The 6179-nt window shown below is 47.8% G+C and overlaps 1 pseudogene across 1 annotated transcript in view; it reads right to left on the bottom strand.

Annotated features, from left to right (window-relative positions):
• LOC310787980 (annexin A4-like) overlaps positions 1-1470 on the bottom strand; it is a 1561-nt pseudogene extending 91 nt beyond the window's left edge. Inside the window, exons 1-2 of the transcript in view lie at positions 1092-1470; positions 1-1036 (exon numbers count right to left, since the gene is read on the bottom strand). The exon at positions 1-1036 is cut by the window's left edge and continues 91 nt beyond it. The product of the transcript in view is annotated as an annexin A4-like (transcript). The remainder of the gene's footprint in view (positions 1037-1091) is intronic.
• Positions 1471-6179: the final 4709 nt, after the last annotated feature.

Genomic DNA, 6179 nt, shown 5'->3' with positions numbered 1-6179 from the left:
CTTCACGTACTCTTGTCTGATGTCCAACATATCAATCTGAGAGCGGGAAATCATGACCTGGATGAGGGTCCTGTCCTCGGTTCCTGTGCCCGCCATGGCCTCATGGAGCCTTCCTGCAAAGTAGGAAGGGGTGTTCCTGATGCTTCTCACCACAGCCACCATGCCGTCCTCCAGATGTCCAGACATTTCCCTGCAGATACTCTTCTCAATGTCTCTCCCACACATCTGTTGGTACTCTTGGAAGACTGCTCGAAGGTGAGGCCTGCTGCAGGCACACAGGATGGCATTGAATTGGGACTCATCAGTTCCTACTTTGTTTTCACCGGCAGCATAGTTTCTGGGCATCTTGTTTGGCCATGGAGATGTCAACATTCTCTCTTTCATCACGATTTCCCTGACAAAGAGAGACCAGGAGTCGGCGGAAGTGGCCTGAGGTGTCGTTGATGATGGCGTCCTCCAGGGTCTTTCCATACTGATTTGTAAACTTGATTGATTTCAAGGATCTCTGCATTGCTGCGTGACGACAGGATCTCAATAAGACATGCTTCATCAGTACCTGCACCCTTTATAGCCTCTCTGAGTTCAGCTGCATCAAAGTGGGAAGACTCCATCATCATGGAAAGGACCAGATGCTCAGTGTCCAGTGAGCTCAGACTTCATATCACCCTTTAAATCCTTCCCATATGTAGCTTTGTAGGCAGTTACCATTGGGGCCCTCTGCTTATTGGTGCGACTTCCAAGAAGTTCAATGATGGCGTTCTCATCAGTACCAAAACCCTTCATGGCCTTTCGAAGAATTTCCACATCCCTCAGTGGATCAGCACCTGGAAAGTCTTTGATAGAACCTCTGTATCCTTTAGAAATGGCATATGTGCAGTGGAAGGGGCCACACTTCCATCTCCAGGCATAGAGGGGTTAGTTGCTGGGACATCGTGGTGATTTGGCATTTGCTGGCCTGTGGCAGGGCCCCATGGGTATCCCTGCTGAGCGGCTCCTGGCATTCCATAGCCACTCAGTGGTGCACCCCAACCTCCTACTGCCTGAGGCATGGGGATGGCCTGGTGCAGGGGGCCCTGGGTATCTCAGAAGACCCGTTGGAGGCATGGAGGGATAGCCTCCTGCTCCAGAATGGGGTGGGTAGCTTCCTGCACCAGACGGGTGTGTAACCTCCTGCCTGAGGGGGGAAGCCTCCAGCTGTGGAAGGGAAGCCACCAGCCTGTGGAGGGTAGCCCCCGCTGCTGGCAGATACCCGCCTGCTGCTGGCGGATACCCGCCTGCTGGGGGAGGGTACTCACCGGCTTGGTTTGGGTATCCTGCCTGCGGGGGGTGGCCTCCTTGTGCAGGAGGGTGGCCCCCTGCTGCTGGAGGATAGCCAACTGCTTGGGGTGGATATCCGCCTGATTGGGACAGGTAGCCCCCTGCCTGTGGTGGGAAGCCAAAGGACTGAGGAAGGTATCTAGGGTCAATCATGATCAGGACTACAGCTGTCACCAGTGATTTAAATTGATGACATCAGAATTGCTCTCGAGTGACATCACTGATGATATCACTTATGTCCAGTGATGTCATCGCTGATGTCATTCAAGCAATTGTGATGAAATTAGTTTTGTGAGGTCATCGGTGATGATGTCATCAGTAATGATGTCACACACACACCACACGACATCGTCGGCCTAGAATGATTCGGACTGAATTGTCAACTCGAGGAAAGTATCTAGGGTCAATCATGATCAGGACTACAGCTGTCACCAGTGATTTAAATTGATGACATCAGAATTGCTCTCGAGTGACATCACTGATGATATCACTTATGTCCAGTGATGTCATCGCTGATGTCATTCAAGCAATTGTGATGAAATTAGTTTTGTGAGGTCATCGGTGATGATGTCATCAGTAATGATGTCACACACACACCACACGACATCGTCGGCCTAGAATGATTCGGACTGAATTGTCAACTCGTAGACTCATTTCCATCTCAAGAATAGACAACTCTACAACACTGTGGAGTGGGTGGTGCTTCAAATGTCTGGAACCAGCAGGCTATCAGCGCACAATTTGCCCAACTGTTAAAGTATAGTATTACCGGTATATAATATTGTAATTGCTCGAGTGTCATCAGTAAGTGATGTCATCAGTTATGATGTCATCAGTGATGATGTCATCAGTTGTGACATCGCTGTGAGATAATCTTTTGCACAATTGCCTGTGACATCACTGCACTTATGTCATAATTGACATTGTGACATCGGCGCAGAATTGCTGAGCATGCTCAGCCCAAGTGACATCAATGATGATGTTATGTCAATGCACTGATGATGTCACAATTTCAATCACACACCCTACAATGAGACACACACAGATGGAAGCACCACCCCTGACCCTTTCAAAGTGCATCACAAACGGTGCATTTTGCTGCAACTGGACAGCGCTGCTTAATCCACAACCTCACTTCCAGGAACTTTTGTGAGGTAAAAAACTGGTCCATTGGAGTGAATAGCATCTTCTATTATTCGTGGGGACATACAGACAGGCATATCGACAGAGCCTTAGACAATTGGGCCTGTAATCTTTGTCCTGCACAAGACAATGTGACAGCCTCCCTGCTGACCTGCAGCTGTTATGCCTCGATTTCCACATGGGCCGAGGCCTACAGGTACATTTTCACCGGCCCACGTGAGCGCTGCACGGCCAACAGCAAACGGGCCTTCCTGCTCGCCCTGCACTTCGGCACAGCGAGACACGCTGGAGCTTGTTAGTGGCACCACGCACAGCGGACCTGGTGAGTTGCAGCTTTGTTCTGAGAATGCTGTTGATGGATTGTGGGACCAGACCCCTGCCCAAACGCCACCATATTAGAAAAATTAAAGGAACAGTTCACCCAAAAATGAAAATTCTTTCATCTCCATTACTCACCACTCATGCCAGTTGAAACAGGTGTTTCCCCCCCATAACACACAGGGAGGTTGCCAGCACAGCTTGAGAAGTGGTCAAGTGGTTTTCTCGTTGTACTAACCTCCCTATGGACTAACAAAACTGTTTCAACTAGAATGAGGGTGAGTACTGTTAGATGTTGGGTGAACTGTTAATAGGGCAGCGTTCCGGGAGCGTCGCAGCTCAGTGGTCCGACAATTCATCAGCTGAGCATGCTCAGAACGCCAGAATATTATAGTGAGCCGCCCTACTGTGCCTCTGAACGGACTAAACGCACTAAACCCAACGAATCACTACTCCCTCCTTGTGCCTAAACACAATCAGAGGCAGAGTAGGGCGGGGTGTTTGTATACAAATTGTTAGATGCAACACATAATGTAAAGAGCATGGAAGTTGAGCAACTGTGGTGCGCGGAATCGTCCTTAGTATACTAGTAAGATGTTATCAGCGATGTCACAAGCAATTGGGTTGTCATCAGTGAGTGACTCATGAGTGATGATGCCATCAGTTATGTCACTCAAGCAATTATGATGTCATCAGTTGTGTCACTCTTTCATGTCATCAGTGAGTGATGTCATCAGTTAGGGACCCGGAAAAAACCCCTGGCCCTGCTCCAGGAATAGACTTCCCCAGGGTCGAGTAGCTCGAGTTGGGCAAATAGCTCGAGTAGCCGGCGTCGCCTGCGCAACCGAAGTAGTAGCAAGTATCCGCAGTCTCCCATTTCTGCCTGTGCATCTAATGGCGGAGGGCCTTCTGAGGCCCTTGCCCAGTCGCCTGCAGATGGAATGGGGCTAAATGGCACAGCTGAAGTGCTGTCCCATGTGCCATGCGCCATCACAGTACTGTGGTTACAGAAACTGCCGGGGTCCTACTTATAGACTGCAGGAATCACAGATGACATCATCATTGATGACATCGCTGATGACAACACTCACGAATGACATCACAGATGACATCACTGATCACAATTGCTCAAGTGGCATCACTGATTACATCACCGATAACATTGCCGATGTCATCACAATTGTTTGAGTGACATGACTTATGACATCATCACCGATGACATCACAATTGCCCATTGACAATTGCCCGAGTGACATCACTGGTTACATCACAATTTCCCAAGTGGAATGTACGCCCCCACATTATGACATCATCGTTGATATTTACAGTATGACATCACTATAGTAGTGACCTGGCCACCAGGCCAAGCGTCTAGAACTGTATGACATCATCTGTGATTTATGACCTCATCACTGTCTGTGACAACATCAGTGATTATGACAATGGTGGTACAGTATATGACATCACTACTAAGTAGTGACCTGGCCACCAAGCCAAGCCGTCTAGAACAGTATGACATCATCGGTGAACTGGACACATTCTTTTGTGGGGAATTAGAACTGTATAAAATAGTGAAGGAGACGTGCACATCCCAAACTGCTCTTCACAGCAGGTTCTGGACCCAATAAAAACAGCAGTGAATGAAAAAGTTGAGGCCACACACTGTAGCTCCCATGTGCTGATTTATTTCAGACCCATGAAGAAGAGCGAGAGCTCGAAACGTCACGGGTGAGTGACGGCACCTAGTGAGTGATGTCACCAGAGTGATGTCACCGGTGAGTGATGTCACTGACATCATGGGTCTGAAATAAATCAGCAAATGGGAACTACAACTACACTACAATGGGACTTAGAACTGTATGACCTCATCCGCGACCTGGCCACTTTCTTTCATACATACAGTATGTATACAATATACAGTATGGACCGACCCTCTTATAGACGCTTGGGCCCTATAGGGCCATGCCGTAAAAATCTTTTTCGAGTGTCCTGCCCAAGACAGGCAAGAAGGCGACGGGCTCCCTGCCGATGCAGCCATTATGCCTCGACAAGCAGAGTGAGGAGGCCTACATGTACATTTTCAACGCACCATGTGAGCTCTGTACGGCCAACACCATGTGACGCTCCGATGGAGCGCCTGCGTTTGTGTTCCAGTCCCCTTTTCCCCATCCCAGATTAAGGAAATAAATGGTGTAACACTTTCTTTGGATCGTCCGCCTACAGAGAGTATTTGTAACATTTAAACAGCTTATTAGCTGACCTTCAACAATTCAACTGTTTGGCTTTTGTCTGTAGATGTTTTAACAGCTTATTAGTATGAACAGATTCTGTTGCTTCCTGTTCCTGCACCTAGTATAATATGTAACGGATAATCAATGACTAGGTGTGTGTTAAACTAGTTATGGTGTGGAGGCCAAGAACCAATTGGTTGTCAATTATAAGTGTATCAAACGTTAGCTTGCTTGCTTGCTAATGCGGACTTTGCTATCTAGCTAGAGATAACATCAGTGTTTGTCCACTGCACACCTGCCTCGGATGCACTGATGGCTGTTCTCAGACATACAAATATCACCACACTATAATTGGAGAGCAGGCAGCGCACAATTGCACCACTGCACCTGCGCGTAGCGGGCGAAGCCGGGCGAGCGTGCGAGCTGCGTCTGCGAGCCTGCGAAGCGGAAGAGACCTTGAGGACAAACCAACGAGGTACGGTAGAAATGAGCGATGAGGAGGAGGAGGGGCAGGGAGATGCGGACGAGGCACGGTAGGAGTGACGCTAGAAAGACTGTGCTCTGTTTCTATATTTATTATAGACTATATTATATTTTGACTGGCAAAACACAAGTCCAAAAACTAATTGGGTCACGGTATCGATGTCCATATATTTATAAGGTCTATGGTGCTTTCACAAAATATTTACATGAGATTTTTGATAAATAATCATCAGTAATGTGGATATAGATATGACTAAGTGGGAAAAGGCAAATAGAATAGAAATAGAACAGCTAGAACAGTCAGTAAATCCGGAACAGCCTTTAAACCAGGAAAAGACAAGACTTAACATGTCACTATTATTCAATATACAAAATCTAAGACAATATCTAGGCTCATATGTCGATATTGATATATCAATATACTGTATTGCCCAGCCCTACATTGAATGTATGTGGGAAAGCACACCCACCCACCCACACAGCTACACAGACAGGAGCGCAATCAAAGCATAGACGGAGGTCTCTGCAGGCTATGAGAGGCTGACTTTATTGGTTCATATCTGACTGGTTGCTGCAGGCATGGGGTAGTGAGTGTGTGTGTGTGTGTGTGTGTGTGTGTGTGTGTGTGTGTGTGTGTACAGTAGGTGTGTGTGTGGGGGGGGAGGTCAGCATCCACAGAGCAATATA

This window comes from Poromitra crassiceps (genome assembly GCF_964638095.1).
Source record: "Poromitra crassiceps genome assembly, chromosome: 13".
NCBI classification, from domain to species: Eukaryota; Metazoa; Chordata; class Actinopteri; order Beryciformes; family Melamphaidae; genus Poromitra; species Poromitra crassiceps.
The sequence above is the reverse complement of the archived record's forward strand: the minus strand, read 5'-3'. Positions and strand labels throughout refer to the sequence as shown.